Source organism: Semicossyphus pulcher, unplaced genomic scaffold, assembly GCF_022749685.1.
Source record: "Semicossyphus pulcher isolate SPU_LCO1_2020_fin unplaced genomic scaffold, fSemPul1.0.p SCAF_6, whole genome shotgun sequence".
Taxonomy (NCBI): Eukaryota; Metazoa; Chordata; class Actinopteri; order Labriformes; family Labridae; genus Semicossyphus; species Semicossyphus pulcher.
This window is the reverse complement of record NW_027211737.1, coordinates 13,260,391-13,283,448: the sequence shown is the minus strand read 5'-3', so window position 1 is coordinate 13,283,448 and position 23,058 is coordinate 13,260,391. Positions and strand designations below refer to the sequence as shown.

At 43.0% G+C, this 23,058-nt stretch overlaps 1 protein-coding gene across 1 annotated transcript in view; it reads right to left on the bottom strand.

The window, feature by feature from the left end:
* The window catches only part of fbxl17 (F-box and leucine-rich repeat protein 17), a 256,289-nt gene that overhangs the window by 129,298 nt on the left and 103,933 nt on the right, over nt 1–23,058 (bottom strand). The window lies entirely within an intron of this gene.

The window sequence follows — 23,058 nt, the reverse complement described above, 5'->3', positions numbered from 1 at the left end:
AAGCTGACTCTAAGCTATTAGTTGAGACAGCGTGTTACAGATTGTGGCTGCTCCTCTCCCTTAACTCAACCTTTCCTTTTTCATGCTGTCCTTTTTAAGAGGGGGCAGGATAATTAATAACTGGTATCATTCCAATAAAGCCATTAGCAGTCACTACATTTGTTCGTTCTGTTCTCCCTCCGTGTTTCTCTCCCCCTCTGCCTCGCTCCGTCTCTCGCCCTCTCCGTGATAGATGAACATGCTTGAAAGCAGCTGTAATGCACGAGAGCTTTTAGGCAAAGAAAAACACAGTAAAGCATCCAAATTGGAAATATAAAAACAGGCATGCTGCAACAAAGTGGACCACTGTCATGAAAAACAACCGCAGCACGTCATCGCTGGAGTTCGTCTGTGCCCTTTAACTTTGGAGGTGGCTATTCTGAATTTCCTGTTGCATCGCCATGGCAGTGGTGGGCCGCAACATTGGCAGACATACTTAAACTTTAACCAAACAGAATAATGGATCTTAGTGTGTCAGCAAACGCAGAGCAACTTTAAAAATACTTATTTTCATAGTAATTATCAAAAGAAAATACAGTTACAGTGTCCTTGTAGTCTATCTGCATGCCAGTCCTCTCATTTTTTCCTGTCTGAATCTAGAGGTCCAACGATTAGTCGACAATAATTGATGACAATTAATTTAATTTTTGGTAATAGTTGGTTACATAATTGCCCATTTTTTATGCTGTGTGCTGACATAACACCGTTATCCGGAGCCGAGTGAGCCATCTCGCATCCTTACTATCTCTGCTGATAGTTGATCAAGCAAAACCGCGACCGGGAAGCGACAGGTAAAGTAAAACATAGCAAAATGGCGGCTGCCCATGCAACATCATTGCTTCCTAAAACCTATAAAGTCTGGGAGCATTTCACCCTTAATGCTGAAAGAAAAGAATTGCCTGCAAGATCTGTGAAGCAGACCTTTCTCATCATCAGGCACACCTCGCTAATGGATGATGCAGACTCACGCAGATAAGATACTTAGCTTCTCAGCTAGCTAACATTAGCTATCTGAGACTGAGTTGTACTGGCTTTTTACATTACACTGTAGTGCTGTAGAAAGAAGCTGACGCATCTCTCTTTTTAACATCAACTTAACCGTCGAAGGTTACAGCCACGCTGTGTGATTGTTCTCTCTTTTACATTGTCAGTCCTTCACCTTAAAACCTTCATCTTTTTCTCTCCTTCTCATCTCTTGTTCTTCATCCTTTCATTGATCTTTTGTATCAGTAGGAGCCAAATCAGCAGCAAACTTTTAAAAGATGTATTTTTGAATGAAGAAGTCTTTATTATTAGTTTGCACACGCTAAAAACGAACTGTTATTGTGCAGTTCATTATCCGATCAGTCGATTAATCGTTTCTATAATCAGTGACTAGTCGACTATCAAAATCGTGGTTAGCTGCAGCCCTATCTGAATCTCAACACTTCTCTCCAATAGAGGAAATTATAGTTTGGAATCAGAAAAAAGTCTTGTTTTCCCTGAAACAATAATCGAAGTATGTGTTTGTTCAGCTGTTCCAGCACCAGACGATGGACACTGATCTGCTTTGATTGGTTTTCTGCTGCCGTAACTAATTAAAATTTCCGATAATCACGAGATAAAAGAGTTGCATCGATACGGTGGAATCACATTCTGTTGGTTTCTCATCATTGACCTATTGATTTTGTTTATGCAGTATTAATATCAAGGGCGCAGCTATACAATCTGTCCAAGCCTGATCAATTAACTCCTCCCTCATTATTCACTTCCTGTTAATTTGCCCGGCTATGGAGGCTTGTTATGAAGTTGCAGGATACGACGTATATAAAGAGAAAGAGAGATAAGGAAATGACAGATTAAAGAAACCCTATGTACAGTTTGAGCTCCAGTACTTTGTGGTTTAAAACATGTTATTATATATTCTAAATAGCTGCTGCTGCACATTATCACAAACCACAGCACACATGAGCTGTAAAACAGGGAGAAAACAAAGCTCCATCTATATGCTGATTCCTCATTTTCTCCCTGTTCTCACTCTCCCTGAGGACGTTCTATGATAGCGCTCGCTCCATAATGGCTCAGCGCAGCTACAACTTTTAGGGGTAAATTGATGTCAGTGACATCGCTGTAAGTTTGCATAAAACCGTGGGAACAAGAGCACAAGAAAAAGTTTTGCTGGCGGGTTTGAGAGCAAATTGACAGCAGCCTGCGCTATCTAACGCTTTTCAGATCCTCAAACCCGTGCTAACCTCTGTGCAATCACAGTCCAGCATGCCGGATAAAGCTTTGAAGCAGCCCACACGAGCAGCTCCAGGCTGTGAACACACCGCGCCGCGTGCTCATACCTCTGCAAAAAGAAGTTTTTGAAAGCGGACGAGGAGAAAAATCTTTTGACATCTATCAATTTCTGAGATTAATGAATATATATATATTTTATAACACATTCCTGAAGCAATGTGAATAAATTTGAACTATCTTCTATTTTTGCGACTGACAATTAGTTAAACACATACAATTAAGGAAATTAAGCGCAGCTCTGCGTGGACTTAATGAGTTTGAGTTAGAGCTTAGCATGGTGGTTTTATCTTGCAGGATGAAAAGCAACAGACGTGAAGTATTACACAGCCAGCAAAACTAATGAAGCACTTTGAAATGCTGGTTTTTTTAAGCCTAGGGTCAGCCAAGTCACTTACAGCACAATGGGGTGCAGCATCAAACTGTGATGAAACATCTGTCAGATCTCAGAATGCAGATGTGAGGTAAAGAGGAAAACAAGAAATAACATTACAGCAGATGGGAAAATGTCCATTTTGACAGCAGAAATAAGCATGTTTACAGCCTGGTACAAAAACACGGTTTTTTATAAATAGGTAATTTTATTGTTCAAGATAACTGTACGGGGGGGGAATTTTTTTACACACCATATTAAGTCTTAAATCATAGCGGCAGCTCACGACGTCAACACAGACACACAGTCACTGAAGTTAACTTCACCTGTTTGTGTTGTTGGAGCTTTAAGAGGGACAAATAATCCGTCTCTCTGGGTGATTTATGGAACTTTATGGCCGTGAAAGAAGTCTGAGCTGGAGTTAAAGGCTAGTATTATTGTACTGAAAGATGTTTAGCACTAAGTAGCAGGTACACTGTGCTCGGCATACCTGGCTTGTTGTTATTCAGATGTTGGAGTCAGAAGTTGTGGGCCTTTCCCCGGTGAGATAACGGCGGAACATAGTGATGAGAAGACCAGTTGTTTTATGTACGAGTGCGTGTTGTTCACCTGCCACTATCTCACCGGGCGAGCAAGCTGCGAGTCCGCTACTTGTGTAGTCTTGTAAATAAACACCTTCAGTCACCGTCACAAACAGAATCTCCTTCTGGGAAAGTTAAACTAGCTCATTCACCAGCTAATGGATCAGCCACAGACTGTTTAGCTTTGATAACTTCAGCTTTGGTCACTACAGGCGCCACTAAACCAACACGGCGGCGGCCATATTTCAGCTCCATTTACGCAGTCAGGAAACCAAACGGTGGCTAAGTCCATTATTTAGACAGCCTGTTGTAGAGAAGCATCTTATTTTGACATTTACGATTCATGGGAACAACTGTGCATCACATTAAAGAGTTTAGTTGTTGCTCAGATCCCAGTTTAATCTCTCAGGCCACCCTCCTGTTCTGAAGCTGCTTTAATGTTGGATTAAGTGATTTAATTGCGGATTAACTCAGCAAGTTTTACGCTCATGAGGTTCAGGTTTGGAGGTTAATCACCGTCCAACATTAAAAACCAGTGACCACACGAGACGCCGACGACAGATGATGCAGCAGGATTTAATCTGAAACTGATCAACTCGAGAGCTGCACAGGAGGAGGCGACAGCTTGAGTTTGTTAGCACTCATCCAAACTGTTGGGACTGAGAGGCGACTCCTGAGTTTCCAGCTCCGACCTGAAACATTTGTCAAAGTTTGGACACGGGGTGATCTTTTCATTAAGAGAAGATTTGTGCCCTGACATTTACAACACCCGTAAAAATGAAGATGTATTACATATTTCACAAGGTGGCAAAAAAGGCATCCATCTCTCTGCCTTAACGTCGCTCCCTCCCTCGTGAAACGCTGTACAGTTAGCGGCTTATTAATCTAAAGTGGACTGCATCAGCCAATCCGACGTGAATATGCTAATCAACAATTTTGAGACCTGATGAAGTTTTTTTTTTACGAGAGGCTGTAAAAGTATTTTTGGGAAATTCACTGTCAGGTTCAATTGCTCAAAGTGACTATCCAAGGAGAACCGTATTTCAGCAGTGTGTTAAAGAGGAAGTGAACTGATGCAGAGGATGAGCAGCAGAGCGACCAAGTCACAGATATGAGACAGTACTGCTGTTACAACTGAGTTATCAGTGACAGGTTTTTTCAACAAATGTTGGCCTTTATATTTAATGGAAATCAAGTGTCTAAGTAAGTAGTAGTAGTAGTTATAGTTATTAGTATAATAAAAGCAAGACCTGTAGCCTTGTAGTGACATAAAGTGCTGTAACCAGAGGATTTTCTGTTAATCTGGAGGTTAAACCTCATTATAAAGTTGATTTATTGACTGCTGTTGTCGCAATATTAAAGCGGTTGATCAATAAAGTTGAATATTGTCTCTATGCATCTATTTCACAAAGGTGCAGTCTTTTATTTTGTAAATCCAATTGCAAATTTGGAAAATTCAGTGCTCATGTTGAGGAATGTTGATTGCTCCATGTGCACTAAATTTGAAATCTTTTTTTTCCAGATGTTACGTCAGACTTTAAACAGATGTCTTAAAGTACAAGCCAAGAGGGCGCACCCCTATCTGCTTTATAGGGTCATATCTTATCTCTGTTAAACTGTTCTAAGCCAGCGGGCCACAATGAAACGTACCCTGACATTAGTTAGAGGGCAGAGTCAAATCGGATTGAATTTTCAAGTCAGATCCACAGACTGTATAAAAAGATGGACGACATGACAGCTCCCTTAAAAGTGAAGCCAAAACATTTTGAGCGCCCCCTGCTGACTGGCTGCAGTATAGGTCATAAAGCCCGCCTCCTCCATGTTAACAGATGGGACATGAGCCAAACTATAAAATCAAAATACACGTTAAATAAATGTTTCTCAAACATGATTTGTGTCATAATGGTAATTTCTTATCATGCTGATTTAAGTCCATGTGTTCATTTTTCTGACAAGTTTATTTTTAATTAGTTATTTGATGCTGTAAAAATGATGATTGACAGCTCTGTTGACAAATAAGGCTCCTGCAGCCGATCTGATTTTGAATGTGTAGGCTCCAAAAAGATCACCGAACAAAGTAAGCCCTTGCCTCCTACACTTATTTAATATTTTACTTCTTGTGTGATGCTGCCATCTCATTGTAGACATAATAAAAGTCAATTTAAAGCCTTTAAATGATTCTAAAGTCTTTAACTTATTTCTTACACAAGAGTAATTCTTAACATAAGGGAATCACCGGATCCTTTTCTATGTCAAATAAAACTAATTTATAGTGATGTCGAGGAAAAGCAAAGAGCAGACACAGAGCACCCTGCAGGCTTCAATGTCACGTCTCCCTCCTGATGCCATGACATGTCACCCATAACTCATAACCTCTTTTAATGAGGAGGACATGGTGCTGATAAAGGACAAGATCAAAGACAGATATGAGACTGGAAAATAAAGAGAGAGTAAAAAATATGGTACCTCATCCACGTCTCTCTCTCTGTGTGCACGTTTTATCCTCTGCCCACCTCATTCTTAACGCCCCCTCCCCTCCACGCCGTCAGCATTTATTCCTCTATGAAAAGCTCTGATCGAAGAGTGATTTGCATGATTGCATTTTCCATACCTTGCATTAAAAGTGCAGTAGGGATGAATAGCTAATGGCCTATCACATTTAAGTAGCCATCTCAACCAGCCATCACATTACAGCTCCTTCAATCTGCTAATGAAACAGGCCTCTCTCTGTGTGTGTGTGTGTCACTCTGTGTCTCTCTAAATCCTCCTCTCTCAATGGTCACCTGGTCCAGGCAGGTCAGGGGGATGCTTTAAAGTCTGACATTAAACTTCATGTATCAATCAGAAATTAAGTTTGTATGCAAAGATGTTGATTAATGACAAAAGCAAAAAGCCTCAAACTTGGTCAACACCTGTCCAGCATATCTACAGTATGCACTACAATAAGGCTGCTTGTATCTTTCTTTTAAGACGAGGGGGAAATGGCAAAACTATTTTCAAAATAATTTCACTGTTTAAAGAGGGGGTATCATGCTGTTTCACATTGTAAGACATATATATGATGTTACAATGTTGGATGTCCAGACTTAACGTGGGTGAAGTTTCAAATCTGTAGGTGAAAGTATGTTGGAGTAATCCCCAGGCTTCTCAGCTCAGTCTGCAGGCTGCTGTGAACACCAGGTTTCACACTGTTTTTTTCTACATGCTGCACTTTGTGACATCACGAGAGATGGCCAATCAGAAGAAGGCTGGCTTGTAGGGGCGGGGTTTCTTAAAAAGACAGAGCTGACTGAGTGGTTTCAGGCAGAGGCTGTATGATGGCCTGCACAGAGCACCAGTGTGAGAAAAAATGAGTTTTTTAAACTGTAAATGATGCTAAGCTACTCCTCAGGTATCATAGCATAATACCCCCCCTTTAAGTCAATGTTCATGCAAAATTGCAAAAGAACAGCTTTTGCAGCTTCTCCTGGGACTACTTTCTCTAATCTTAAATAACTTGGAGGATGCAATCACAGGCTCAACAAAATAATTTCACAAATTTCTTACTATAATCTTACATTTCACAAACAAAACATTAATTAAGAAAACAGTCAGCAGAATGATTGATCCAAAAAAATTTAATTTCTTACTTTAATTAGTTCTGAATTAAGAAGGACAGACAAACTTTGAATGTCACAACAAGTGTTTTGTACCATAATTAAGATGTTTTTCATTTAAGAGAGTTTGACAGGTTGTTGGAAGGCGTGTGTATTCATAGGAATGTATCACGCTGTGTGTGCGTGTGTGAAGGTTTTTAAAAGTGTGTGTTTTTCTCTGTGGATGTGCGAATTTAGTATTTCTGTACACACTTGAATTGTTTTGGCTAAGCAGAGCCTGCGAGGGACGCAAAACCTCACACCACAAGGTCACTGACGCCGCACTCCATATTTTTACTCTCACCGGGTTACGGCGAGCTCCCCTCACACCCCATCACCACAACCACCTTTTTAACGCCTCCTGCTATGGCGAATTTCCCTAATCTCCTGAATCTGCTGCCAATAGATTTCCCACCAGAGTTCACGCTCAAGAAGGGGAGATACCCTCAACACCAATGTGCATACATACACATATTACCACATATCCCTTTAAATTCACACTGACTGTACACATACATGCACACCGGCACACATACACACACACACACTGGGAAAGCTCTAGAGGCCTCTTTTAATAGTGTTTGGCTTCTAGGGGATCTGACGGGACCTTGGAGCAAAGGAGAGTTTAAATAGTGATTGCTTTGATGAAAGGAGAGATGGAGCCAGAGAAGGAAGGAAGGATGTAGAAAAGGAAGGAGAAAATATGGATCCAGTAAACGGAGGAATATGAGTAAAGCGAGGGAAGAAAAAAAAGTCGGGGTGAGAATGTATAAGCCTGAGCAAATAGTTATTACCAGTCTCTGAAGGGTGGCGGCGTGAGCTGAATAGACTGGGACTTGGAAACCACAGTTACCGGTGGTGATAGGGGACCGCTTCACAGCCCTGCAATCTGACAAAGGCTTAGCAGGTAATGGAAGCAGACCTCCGACAGCAAAAAAACACTGAAGCTTTAGCACGCTATATCAGATAAGCCCGAGCCCTCTTCAGGTCCAACAAGGCAAACATGTCAACGTCAGGCATGTTTATGGCTCATGATTTGTCTAATGTGGACTTTAAGAAGAAAACCTGAAACATTAATTTACAGTGCAGGGCAGCATACTGATTTAGGAAGTGTTGTTTTGCCTAAAGGCCTGAGCAGAAGCGAGGGAACGCTCCACTGAAGTGTCCTCTGGCAAAACACTGAATCTCTCCCGGCAGCTGGGATGCTGTCTTGTAACTGACCTTGTATTAACCTTCCCATTAGAAGGAACAAATAAAAAGACAGATTTATCTTCCTCTCAGTGGGTCAGCTCCTGTTAACCTAAACAAGAAACATGAACGTTGGACCCTAAAACAAACTGCAGCGGCTGAACACCACGTATACCGTGCATGGTTTTCTCTTTGGGTTTTCTTCATGAGCTCGTTGATAGAGTTACAAACATGCGACTGAAGAAAATAGTTCAAGTTTGAAGGAAGAGGGCAGATTTCCAAGACTTCCCGGGGGTGTCTGGAGAGTGTTTATGCATCATTCTGCTCCAGTTGAACATTAAATTTGAGGTTCAGCCTGATCAGAACAGACAGGCCATATGTCACGAGTTTGGCAGGTAGGAGTCGACTGAAAGAAGGGGGAGAGGAGTTTGTCTGCGCGTGTCGGCATTTGTGTTTACAAATTCCTTGGCTGATGAAGTCATGTACTGAGTATTAACATTACATGCACATTTGCATACATTCTGCATTGATGTATAATACACATAACATGTATGTATTAGTAAATGTTTTGGATTTTTCACCCTTGATTTTGTTTTCACAGCAGCAGGTGAGCTGATGTGAAAGAGGCTGGTCGTTAAAGGGGAGGTATTATGCTAATTTAAAGCTTCATATTTCACTCTGTCATACCTGTGGAGTAGCTTAGCATTATTTACAGTAGGAAAAAGGTCCCATTTTTCTCATACTGGTGCTCTGTGCAGGCCCTCATACAGCCTCTGCCTGAAACAACTCAGTCAGCTCTGTCCCTTTAAGAAACCCCACCCCTACAAGCCTGCTTTCTCCTGATTGGCCAGCTCTCCGAAGTCTGCCGTAGCGCAGAACTCCCTGCCCTGTGGCCGCGTTACAGAGTTGTCAGCAAAGAGTAAGCTTCACTTTTTCGATTTCAAATGAATGTCTGCTGCTTTTGTCCTTTGAAAAAGAAAACACTGATGTCTTTCCTTCACAGCCAAACAAACATCTTCTCCAACACATTCTGAACCAACTTGATGAGCAGAGCCGTTGAGCAGAGTGGTAGAATGAAAAAAAAATCCAGCCATACTGAGCTGCTGGGTGGGCATGTCTTTCTTCTTCTGTTCTTCTGTGTCTCGGACAGATGCCCCAAATATAGAGTTCCTCCACTTTGTGACATCACAAAGTGAAGCGTCTGGAGGCATCTGTCTGAAAGCAAGCGTTCACAGCAGCCTGCGTCAGAGACTTTTTCAGCAGGAGATTACTCCAACATACTTTTACCTACAGACTTGAAACTTCACCCACGTTTAGTCTGGACATCCAACATTGTAACATTATATAAATGTCTTAAAATGTATAACAGCATAATGCTGTTCTTTAAAGCCGAAGCGAACAAAACGTGGTTATGAATGACACCGGAACTACACAGCAGCACTTTAAAAGCTTTTAAAGTAGTGGCATTAAAAGGTCCGTATTTAACACGGACATACTAGAAGAGCTGTTACTCTCTGTATGTGTGTGCTTCTCTCTGATGTGTGGAGACGCTGCTCGCAACAGGTACAGGAGTGGCAGAGCGCGAGAGGAGGATGTACAGTAGTCAATCAATCGTGGATGATGATCACTACACATACATGGGCGTCCAATAATATACCTTGGCGGCCCACACAGGTATAGTGTATGTGGTAAACACTGCATATATAGGATGACAGCTTTGTTTCATAGATCCCCTATAAGCTTGTGACCTGTTTCACAAAGTTGAATGCTGTACAGACGTACTAGTAAAGTCATTTCTGCAGCTTATCTAGTGCAACTTGAGTAAAGGAATACTTTTGAACTACTTGGAAGTTACTCAGAACTTTATTAAGGATTTATAAATAGTTGCTTTGATACAATCCAGGCTCCTCGGTCTGCAGTTTGTTTCTAAACAGAGAAGTTGCAAGTAAGCAGCCGGCATCATGTCCCGGCTTTCTGGAGGCTACACAAGCACATGCATAGCAAAACAAAGAAGAGGAATAACAATCAGCGCAGTATTTGTCCCCAGGACCTTCTAATACAAACCAGGTGAGCTACAATAGAAGTTAATAACTCCAATTTACTTTGTTGTTCAAGTCCCATCACGGAGCTCTGTTTAAAATACCAATTTGAAAAAGTAAATCAGCCACGCAGCAAAAGCGTTTATCCCCGGAGACTAATGCAAACACAAATATCCCACGGAACAAATTCAAGCAGACACAGAGGCCCCTCCATCCATTTAGCATGCTGTGATACCCACAATTTCCTTTCTTCTTCTGTGGTAGAAAAATGGCCTTCCTCTAATTCTCCAGTGCTCAAAACCCTGGGTAATTTTCTTAATCTGGGCCTGCTTCTGAACATTTGCATAAAAATGTTCACTTTTGAGCCTCCCCTAACAGAACATAGCTTTAATACGCAATTACTCTTCTCAATAGTGGCGGCTAATTACAGAGGTGTCAGACAAACAGGTAGCAGAGCAGAGAGGGGGGCCTCTGACACAATGGCTGAGGTGCTAGTCGGCCACATGGGACGGAGCGGCTCAATGGAAAGCAGTAAATTCATTTAGGCTGGCTTCATTAAACCCTGTTCCTTGGGCCCTGCGTCATGCGCTCCCCTTTGCTCTCCCAGCTCTCATTTGCGGGGCGGCGGATGTGCTGTGGGTGAGAAGAAGGCGATCACACAAATGAGTTCAGCGCAGAGGGAAATGGAGGAGCGCTGTAGGGAGGAAGAGAAGGGGAAAGAGGGAAAGGATGGAGGGAAATAAACAGAGCAGAGCAAAGAGAAGAAAGGAGGGAAGCGAGGGAAGGAAGGAAAGGACGGTATCAATAAAGCAGCACGGCGATACAAAAAAAGAACAGAGCAATATAAGAGAAAGTGCTGGTGGGATGGATCAAGGGCATGAGGACATGTGCTCGCTTGATGATAAAGAAATAAGGCATAAAAGGATGAGCATATAAAAGAATAATTTTGAATATGGCTTTTGTTTTATTCATCTGACCCAGTCTTTCCAAAAAGCCACAGAGAAAAGAGGAAAAACAGAGAAAATTACAGCTTTGGTCCTCAAACGCAGGCCAAATGCCAGGTCTCCAGCATGGCGAAACAAGGGCAGCCGAGCCCCGTGGTCTCTTTACCATTTAGATTATACCGGCAACTTTGTGACCCCGCAGTATGGATAACCATAATAAGCCACAGCCCCCACTGTGAACCACCTGTAAGCCAAACATATTCACAAACAACAACCCCGACTCGAACCCTGAGCGCCAACCCGGAGCCCAAAAGGGACTCCACTCGCTGAAAAGAGGGAGGCTGATCGTGTGAACTTTCCACTTCTGCAGAGCTTTTGTCAGAATCCATTCAAAGCCACTGCTTTTCATTTGCACCATTTTGTACCCAATTTAACAGAGCGCACGCTGGGAGGACGATTATGCCTGTTGTAAAACGGACGCAGAGAAGAGCAATGCAATGTTATGAGAGGAAAATGTCATTGGAAGGCTTGGAGGGTTTGGTGAAAGACTTGTGCTCTCTTCAGCGAGTGAACGTGGAGCGCCGACGGTCACGCATTTCCACAGAGAGGGTGTCACCATTCTCAGACCACCGCTTTGGTTCCTGGCCAGCGGAGCACTTCATGAGAACATTTCTGTGTGATTACATTACCTTCTTGCTCGGTTGACACGCCGATTCTGAGCGACTCAAATCACTTTTACACATGAGCCACACATTCAGCTCACACGCAGCCTCGCTCTCCGGGGAGGCGAGGCAGCGCGGCACTCTGTGAGAGTCACACTCAGAGCCTTAAGGCCATATGCACTTAAGCACCCATTCACAGGCAAGCATCTACGACTATGCATACATAGATGCCCACGAAGGTTTGGCTACAGACCAAAGTATCCATACATATGCAAGGAGATACGCACAGAAAAGCACTGGTGTTTTCTGGGTAAGAGAAATATGCACGCCTGACTGAGACTGTATTCAATCTGGGATAAAAAGAAATAAATAGTGATTGATTTAAGCACGAAAGGTCTTTTAGAAAAAGTCAGAAAACAAAATGCCCTTTCTCTTTTTGACAAGACCTTTCTGAATCTTCCATTCAGCAGAAATTTAACCTTCAGAGCGGCATGAATATGAAAGAACACCAGCCCACGACGAGAAGGGAATTCAATAAAAGCTCAAAAATGAGATCAAGTCTGAAAACAAAGACATAAAACAAGATCAGAGGGAAAAAATCTAATGAAAGCACATCCCCAATGTATAGACCTTGTTAGAGGATGCACGGTATATTGTACATATATTTTGCATCACGGCACAAAATCTAATGCTGTGTTTTTTAAATCATGCTCTCTATCTGCTTCCTCTCCTCTCTGCTGCTCGGGTAATAAGCCAAAGTGACAATATGTTTCCCGGCCTGACAGAGCAGAAGGTAAACCTATACACGGAAAAATCTAATTACAGGAAAAATGTACTTGGTCAAAATGGAAGCAATAATTTAGCTGTCAAGGGTCAACAATTTGGTTAACATGGATTTTAGCTGAATTTCAGTGTCAGGCTCATGACTCATTTGGTCAGATAATAGAGCTTCAAGGCCGCTGTGTAATGTGGCCCCACGGCTGAGATGCAGGGTTTTCCATATAATGATTACATTTAGACCAAGGTCATTTAAACGCAGCAGAGATACATCGTTATTTAGGATTCGGTGAGAAATGCTAATCACTGTAAGAAGTGGAGCTTACCAAGACCCAAAGAAGTGACGCTATCAGAGCTTTAATGGTGTTTGACAGTGTGCATGTAGCTAAAATAGAACATTAGCATGACAGGAAGATCATGTCAAATAAAATCTGCTTACATAGAACAAAAACACAGTATTTGACACTGGGGGAAAAAATTGGCCACTCAATAAAATAGTTGGAAATATTTTTTTCCTCAAGACTTAACCAATGTCTTCTGTGGAAATCAGACTTCTTTGTCAGACTGTATGTGACTGACTGAGTGATGGTACTTTCAGAGCCGTAGAGAGAGAGAGTTGCGACATCACAGTGGCGGATCATGGAGCATATTGGACCTCCACTGACGCGACTCTCTTTCTATACGGCTCTGGATAGTTTGTTCGGGGAGTAGGCGGGGCTGCTCCTCCGCTGCTCGTTCGCTGCTCCACCTACGTCCGCAGCACGCACCTGCTTTTGTCATCGGCCTCCTAAGGACAGTCCTTGTAACACGTTGCCCACAAAAGCGCACAGTGACCTGATGCGGTCAGCCACATACTAGGTTTTGACCTGGTCTTGTTTTGTTGGACTTTACCAGAGTCTTATGTGGATATCAGACTTTTTTATCAGACTTTAATGGTGTCTTTGATGCACAGTGGGGGAAAATATGCATCTTGACATCTTGTCCGACAGCCCACCACTAACATTTTAGCCTCGTCTCATCTCGTAAACAAAAACAAAACATACGTGTTGTCAGAGTTTTTGTCATCAACGATCTATTTTTAGCTCGTCAGCCTCCTGTCTTCATCATGGAAAAAAAGATTGCTGACGAACATTTTTATTAACGAAAATAAACACTGGACCAGTGCAATTCCTTTGTCAATGAATGAGGGAGATAAAAGTCAAAGATTCCTTTGGGTTTCAGCAGCTGTTTAGCTTTAACAGACCGTGAATCACAAATCAAATCTTACAACTTCCAGCAATGAGAGCGATTCAATCAAAGTAAAGACCCGGGAACAGCAGGGTGGCAATGCAGGCAGGGAGACTTAATCTTAAGCCCATCAAGCTCATTTCATCTGTGCAGTATCTCCAAGAAAGTGACCTTTTTAATGATGTAATTTACATATTTTATATTGCATATGTGAGTCAGTGAAGTGTTCGACTTTTCATGGCATACACGGAGAGCTTCAGGATGCCTCTGGCCTTGGATCCGCGCCCGAACACAACAGCAGCTCTCACGCTGCTGCGGCCTATAAGCTCCAGCTGCTTGCCTTCATTGTGTCTCTGCGCCGCGCCACAAATGTTCCTCCATCTCCGATACTTATCAAGGCGCCGGAGTTTGACGCTGCCATTACTCAAAATTAATAACCACGGCGGCGTGTTTATCATAGCGCACTTTCACACCCAACCTGCCAGAAATAATCACCTCTGTGTTTGTGTGCGTGACAGAGAGAGGGAAAGAAAGAAGGAGAACAAGAGGAGGAAACACAGAAAGACAACTGGAGGAGAGCTGAAGTGTGGAAAAGAGACAGAACAAAGAGAATAAGAGCCGGAGATGAAAGCTATAACTGCGGGAGAAATTAGGAGAAAATATGCTACATGCATACGTGTGCATCTGCCGTACCTAATCACTCCGCCTTCATTACACCTCGTTGGGTTTTCCTGCACCTTTTTCTCACCATCATGTCTGACAACAGGGCAACACCAGCTCTCCTTGCGCAAGCACTCAGCTAAGCAGGGCTCTAATCTGCGCTGACAGCCCATCTGCTCCAGAGTAAATAAAAAAAGAGCCGTTTTAATTTACTGATCACGCGTGTCCTGCGCAGGATCCGCTTCTCCACTGGAAGGACAGAAATAGAAGTAGGAAAAGAAAAAAGGTGTGATTTTTCTTAGTTGAAGTATCAGTGCTCAAATCGTCGGTCCTTGTGCCGTCTGTGTGGAAAAACTTGAAAGAGAGAAGTGACAAGGACAGGAGAAGGCCCCTCAGCACCTCTGTTCAAACCTGGCCGGACAGGTGGTGAAGAAACAAGACAAGGACAAATGTCTGTCGGTCACCGGTTCGCGCTCAGCTGACATTTTCTGTGACATTTAGAAAACATCCAACAAAATTTGAAAAAGAAAGGCGGGGGAACCTAAAAATAGTTAGCAAAGCGAAACCTGCGCTCAGCGAAGTTACACAAAAGATATAGAGACTTCAGATGATCTCTAATCTGGATGATTTTCTCACTTTCCCACAGTCTTTAACAGAGACCAGCCTTTAAAACTGAACTCAGCAGTTAGCGAGGTCAGAACTGAGAAACATCTAGTTTGTTGTGTTACTGAGCTGAAGGCCGTCCCCATTTATGTCAAAAGAAAGAAAAGAATAGTTCCTTTCAATACCTCGGGCTGCTTCCAGGGACTGTATTTATCAAACTGTGACAGTGAAACACAACACAGTTCAAATTCCTTCACTCTTCTGCCTCTTCACAAACAAAGCATTTCATCGCAGAGGTCGCTGTCGTTATAATTACCAATGCATTCAATTTTTTATATTCTTTTCAAAGGATATTTGGAGAGGAGATCGAGAGTTTAGTCAATATTGGCTCAGACAAATATGAACAAATGGACGATGAGAGTGATGCAACGATGTCAGATAAACTGAAACTGCTATGGAGAAAGGAAATGGGAAACTATCCTGGGCACCACTCCTTCAGTAAGTGAAAGTCCCCACAGACAATGTTATGTGACTCATAGTTGGAGCACTTCTACATTCTCTACTATGCCAAAAGTGCAGCTCAGCAAGAAACATCCCATCACAAGCCTAAAATGATGTTTGTGCTACAAGCGGATGGAGGAACAAAGCAGAGCTTTTTGGTCTGAAACAACAAAGTGATGTGCATTAAACACCACTCTGATTCCTTTAATAGTCGTCTGTTAACAGTGTTCATACATATGACTCTTAGCACTTTGACAAAAACATGCCCGTGTCTCTTTCACTGTGGCCAAGCTGAGCACAGCGACACGTCATAGATCAAGCTGATGTTTCATAAAACGATTCGATTGTGTGGTTCGATGCTTCTCCAGGCACTGCGAGGTCTGCCGGCAGCAGTAGCTCGGTTTACATGGAGCCTAATATTGCGATTATAATCAGTTTAAAATGCTCCATATAAACACCTCAATCAGAATTCAAAAGGCCCAAACCGATTGAAATTTCAACCAGTTGCCGAGTGGTGGTTTAAACCTTTTCATAAACCGATCAAATTAAAAATGGTACCATGTAAACGATCTGCGTTCTTCTGCACATGCCCTCCTGATGGTGACTTCATCTGGAGCCATAAATCCCTCCACCAGTCCACACCACTTTGTAAAGGACCCGCGCATCATCCGAAAGTTTTGCTTCCATTCAAGATCGGTAAATTACACCAGCACAACTCTCTCCCACCCTTCATCCAAAGATGTCTGGTCTTAGGAGGCGGCAGGGGCAGGAATAAGCTTACGCTTCGCAGAGTAGGCCGAACAGCTTCTTGCGCCCGTCCTCTCCTCTCCATTGCTTCCAGCAGCAGTAAGCATACGTTGGTGTTGGTGCGAGAACAGACAATAGATTTCCATCTTGAGCTGATATAAAACACGCAGGTGTTCAGATTAAATGCGCCAGTGCAGATCGTAATGGATCACACCCCATGTAAATCAGAATGACAAAAAACGTGTGCATGTAAACCCAGCTAGTGTCTGTTTGGAATCAGCTTCCATTTCAAGAGACAATATAAAAGAGGGTGTGTTACTGGGAGAATCTTCCTCCAATTATTTCCCGCTTAATAAGCTCCTGAAAGTCAGAGAAGGCCCCGAGTCGTCCCTCATGGAGTCCGATTTCTGTGAGAGGGGACAGAAATGTAAAAAAGCCAATTTGGGGAGTGATTTGTAACGCTCATAAGTGATGGAGATATGCAGAGAATGTTGGCCTGGAGAACAAAGCGAAGAGGGGGAGAGGGACGCATATTGATTCCACTGTTTGAATGAAGCTGGAGGAAAGATAGAGGGAGGAAGACGGAGGGAAAGAACGCCAAGGCTTTTGGGAAATGCCCGACTTCTTACAATACAGATCTCATAAAAGAAATGAGTCACTCACTCCACGAGTCTTCTTCCAGCAAAGACGACAAGCCCGGCTGTCCAGAAGTTGCTCAGAAACACACACACACACACACAGATAAAGAGGGACAAACACATTAATCTGCGTGTCAACACAGGCCGTGTGTCCAGCTGCAGAGTGAATGTTAGCAGAATTGAGTTAAGGAGGCGTCACCGCACACTTAAGAAGCATAATATTCAAAGAAAATACATGTTTAATCTTTTTACTGCTGGCAGAAAAGAAGTAAAACATGATAAAAAAAAGTAATTATACAAATGAGAAATGGTACTATGTAATCAACACAGTCTCCCCTGGGAAAAAAGTCAAGATATTAAATAATCCTCACACAGAGAACATCACAAAACACCATGCACACAATGCAAAAGCTTCCCGTAGGAGTTTCTGCAAGATGAAAAAAAGAAACCAGTCACCAAGCACCAAAGAAGGATAGAAAAAGCGTTTAACTTTGACACTATGTTCTCAAACTGGTTCTAAAAAGAGCGGCTGCCATTTGTTCGGCTGTTCCTCTTTGATCACAGCTCGCTTTCAAACGGTGCGACATTCGAGGAAACACAATCGCACTTCGGTCTCCTATCAGCGCTGGAAGGAGAATACAGGGAAATAACAGGGCCGCCACTCCCCACCTGCAGCACATAGCATCCTCTCTCCACAAGAAATGACGGTGACCAAAAAATAGGCGTCCCACTGTCACAATCTGCCCGGCGCACTGCGACGATGGGAAGTCCATATTTGGTCGTCGTTCCTCGCTTTCTTGCACCGAGACGCTGTTTTTCGGCTATTACCGAGGAAGATGAGGGGGAGTCAGAGGACATTGGTTTATTTTTATATTTTTTTTAAGAGACAAAAAGACAGAGAAAGAGAGATGAAGGGAGGAGGAAATGACTGAAATGCTTTACCTCCCGCAGAGCTCCATCTCTCCAATGGCTCCTCGTCAGGGGACAAATTGATCCTGGAAATAAGGGGTCATTTCCCCCGCCTGTTTACCTGCTCACTGCACACTGTCATCACTTTGAAACACACACACACACACACACACACACACACACACCAAAGATGACCCAGCTGTACCCTCAGAGAGCTGATGTGAGGGAGGTTGAGTCATTTTGGTCCTCACCGTGACAGCCAGCGAGGAACTTGTGTGTGTGTTTGGTGTGTGTGCTGGCTGCAACAGAAGTGACCCTGATGACCTCTGACTCTTTGAACTTGGAGCCAAATAAACCTTTCCAGCCCCTCTCTCTCTCTCTCTCTCTCTCGCTCTCTGTACGTCCATGCGTGTGTGTGTGTGTGTGTGTGTGTGTGTGTGTGTGTGTGAATACACTAACAGTCTGTCTACAGCAGCAGCCATCATCGATAAAATCTCTCTTTGTAACAGCCCATCAGACTCCTCAGACGACTTTAGCTGGAGAGTGTGTTTGTCTGACCGTGTTGATATTGATGTGTGTGTTTATGTGACCTGCTGACTATTATTTAGATTGTCTCAGTTCTGATTGATTCAGGCTCTTATCAAATCGCAGTCCTAATTATTGTCATGTTTCAGTCCAAAAAGTCCGTACAGAAAATAAACCCGCAGCTTATAAATCTTTTCTTATGACAGGATGGTTTGAATACTGATGTTATGTTGTGATTCTTTAGAGAGAAAAAAGGTAAAATTAAAGAAAAAAACATCCTCGACCTTGTTATATACTTCTTTTATCATTACATTAGCATTATAAGTAGGGATGCACGATACTATCGGCAAGTTATCAGTATCGGCCGATATTGGCAAAAAAATGGATATCGGCCAACACGCCGATATCGCCGATATAATTACAGATAAAATAATGGGCTGCTGCATACTTGATTAAATGCCCGACCTCGGCGCAATGTCCCTGGAGCGAATAAGACCTGCGTGATGACGTCACGTGTGTCTACCTGCAGCATGACAGAGTTAAAAGCCAAAATGTCCGTGGTGTGGGAGATTTTCAAAGTGTCCGAAATAGATAGCAAAACTGCTATTTGCAATGACTGCTCAGCTTCGGTGATGCGAGGAGGAGCCAAGGCAAAGTCTTTCAACACTACAAACTTGATTAACCATCTCAAGACCCGTCACCCCGACCATTGTAACAAATGCGATAAGAGTATCACCATTATACTGTACGCTAATTCCAATACAGAAGAGAGTTGATGATCTCTGCAATTAGGTGTGCGGGAAAAGAATATCGGTATCTGTATCGGTAATCGGCTAAATGAGACGTAAAATATCGGCATATCGGATATCGGCAAAAAATCCAATATCGTGCATCCCTTATTATAAGGCATTAAATCAGCCCAACTGTGGACACCGAAACAACTGCATTCTTCATGCTCCAGTTTACAGTTTAATAAAAGCTAAATCTGCCTTCACGCATATACAGCTCCAGAAAGAAATAGAGAGTCCACTTCATGTCTCGGCCAGCGCAATCCTGATCTGAACCCCATTGAAAACCGCCTGAATGTGATCAAGAGGAAGATGGATGTTCATAAGTCAACAACAACAAAGCCGAGCTGCTCCAAGAGCGACCTAACGTCACCCAACAGCAACGTGACAGACTGGTGGAGAGCATGCAGAAAAACCAGGGTTCTTCCATCAAATATTGATCTGTGACTCTTGAGTTAAACATTAGTATTCTGTTGATTTAACATGAACATAAACTTGTTCTCTTTGCTTTATTCCAGGTCTGAAACACACTGCCCTTTTCTGTTATCTTAACCTGTCCTCATTTTCTGTAAATAAAAGACCTCAATGAGAATATTTGAGGCAGTGGGGAGAAATGTTTTAAATATTAAAACAAAAGTTAATTTCACACAAACACACACCTGTAAATGGTAGAACCAGAGAAAAACATGTTTCTGCAGCGGTCTCACTTAAATCTGTATATATGATGTTTATCATCCTCCACAGCCTGAACTGACAGCACAGTTCCATCAAATCTATAGAATACTTGACTTGAGATAAAGATGCTATAACTGCTTTTTAACTGGGACTTTAAAGTTGTAATCTCAAAGATCTCAGTTTTGTTCTCTTTGGCGGCACCTGTGGCGATAAACGGTAATTACGGGAGCACACTTCCCAGATATCCAGACAGTGTTGCAGGTGTGACGTCCACGGTTGGCTCCGGTTGTAACTCTTGATTTTCCTCGCTGACGGTCGCTTTCCTTTTTAGACTGTTTGCTTCATCTGAGCGTCCAATTTGTTTCTTCTTCTTTGGATTTTCACTTATTGTTGAAGTTGTATCTGTAGTCATCCATCTTTTCTTTGTTTGTTCAGTTATAGTAGATTACTGTTTACTCGCAAAACTTGCAGAGACCGCAAAAGAAGCCGCTTAGCTCCGCCTAACCTCTCTGGCAGACCAACCACTGCTGGGTGATGGAAAACGCGTCACTAACTGGGCGCCGAAAGTCGCACCAGACACCAAGTCGCAATTTTGTAAATGCAAAGGCTTTCATCAGCAGGCCATAGGCTCCATCACCATTGTGTTACCTCATTCGGCGATAGATAGTGACTTAACAGACATTTGTTTAAAGGGAAATCTTCTAGGCTGCTAGGCTTGAAATAAATCTGCCTCACACTTCGACAATCACCTTTTTCTGTCGTCTGTATCTGGCTCAAAATCTGTCATTAAATCTTCCCTCTTCAAACCAGCCCTTCCCCTCTTGCGCTCCCTCAGCCTCTCTGTAACATACATTTATTTACACATTATTGCCACTGCTGCTTCAGAATTTTTACGAAATGTCAAAAAAGTGGCACACGACTCCTGAGCCGCCTGCTCCACTGAACTCAAACGTCCGCTCTCGTTCCACTTTGAAGGTGAGCGACTGCAAAAGAAGCATTTTTGAATTTGAATTTGTCGGGATGTCACTCACACGTGAAGTCAAATAAACATCAGTGCGACTACAGCGTTTTCCTCCCGGGCAGATGGACGAACAGGGACAACGTTACGGTTACTTTACAAGAGCCAAGGAAAGCGACGCTAAATAGATACTACAGTTTAGATAAAGACTTCACATGTATGGGCAGTGACGACATGTCTCTGTTGAAGTGGAGGTTTCTAACAGGCCGACCAACCCCTGCTGTGAGCCTGTAGTGGAAACACATGTCATCGTGGCACAACGCGGCATGGCACGGCGAAAGCAAGAAACATTCTGACGACCACCCAGCCGGTTTCTCCCTTTAAATAAACCCCCTCTCTTCCTCCTCGTTCTGAGCTGTGCGACTGTAAAGTGTAACCATAAAGCAGCTTACGACTGGTGGCTTTTATTTGCACTAAGTCCTGGAGCAGCTTGTACACAATACACACGACTAAACACACACACACACACACACCTTCAGGTCCAGGACGCAGGGCAGCATCAGAGCAGCAAGCATGTAAGACCCGTCAGCTACAACTGTCCACCTCGGCCCATCACTGCCCCGCTGTCTCTGCTTCATTCATAAGCAAACGGCACACCGACTGTACGCTGCAACGCACACACAACATGCTGGCTTTATCTCCCACACACACTGCCTCCAACACACACACACACACACACACACACACAAACCATTTTAAATTCCAATATCCCCACAGGAGATCCAGAGAAATCCAGTCAGACGCACATACACCTTCAGCCCCCAAACCAATGCAGTAAATATCATTATGGAATCAATGCAGTGTGTGTGTGTGTGTGTGTGTGTGTGTGATAAAGGGAAGAAGTTGATAACACCACGTGCTCCTGGGAGGATTTCACCAAACTCCATGTTTTTTGATTGAAAGGAGGCGGGTTGGTTATTACCATAACCTTCCCACCACATGTCTGCTGTTAACTCAATAATGCAGGAATGATTTCACACATGATGCACACACACACACACACACACACACGCACGCACACCCTGCACACACATCCATTGTTGCTATGCACCACAGTAAATTCAATATTGTGTTCGCACTCCTAAGCCAGAGTGGGAGTACAGTCGGCAGAGAAGCCACAGCCTTAGCTGTAAATCAATAGATTAAATAGAAAGGTATGAATAAAACACAAGATAATAAATAAAAGAGGAGATGGTTTACTCTTGCCGTCACAGACTGTACAGATTCTCGCCTATTTGAGAGAGAAAAGGGTGGAAAGAAAAATAGGAGTGGGAGCAGCAAGAAAGATGACCAGAGAGAGAGAAAGAAAAGTTCTTGGCGTGCTTTCAACCCGTGCTTTTTTATTCCAGCTTCCCCTGAGCCAGTGTTTGCATGCTTGCATAAAGAGAGTACCTGTTTACGTACATTATGTATGAATAGAATAGACCAGGATTTTTTTATACTTTTCATTACCAAGTTTTAAAAGCGATGCAATCTCCGTTATTTTTTACGTTCGATAGTAGCGAAAGGTACCAAAGCTTTTAAAAAAAACAGATTGACAGTCAAACGCAAGCTGCAGAGAGAGAGCAGCTGTTGTCAAGCGACATAGACAGGAAGTGAAAAGAGTGAGCGTCGTTAATGTAAATAAAGCAGTGAAATAGATAAATAAGACAACAAACTAACACGCCTACACCTCCGCGTGACCCCGCAGGAAAGTACCGGGTTTCATCCTGTCGACCATGTGCGTCTCTCTGCTCCGCCCTCCGTCACACCTGTCGCTCTAAAACAGCAACGACACACAACGGCAAATACCGACGTTCACGTCTCATAAAGATTGCGACAGTGTCCGTTGCAGACACAGAGAGCAGAGCAGAGAGACACAGCCATGTCACGTTTTCATTTAGTCCCGACCTGCTGACTGTTGGCCGAGCTGCACACCGCTGCCCCGGCGACTGATGCCCAGAAATGTCTCAAACGCAGCAGAATAATAAGAGGAACAGAAACATAGAAGAAGGGCAGATCCTCTGCAGACACCAGCTCACACTTCAACCGGATTATGAGCGATGATTAACAGGGAATATTTTAATATAGAAAATCCTGCTTATTAAGCCTTTCATTACTAATGACAGTATGACTAATGAGCTGGGTTTTTTTTTTTTTACTAGTATCGTATGGAAGTTCATTCAAGTCTGGTTCTAGAAAGGTGACATGTAGATAACAGCTATTTCTTATCATCTCTCATCACTGCAAGAGACGCTGTGTCTCTTTCAGGC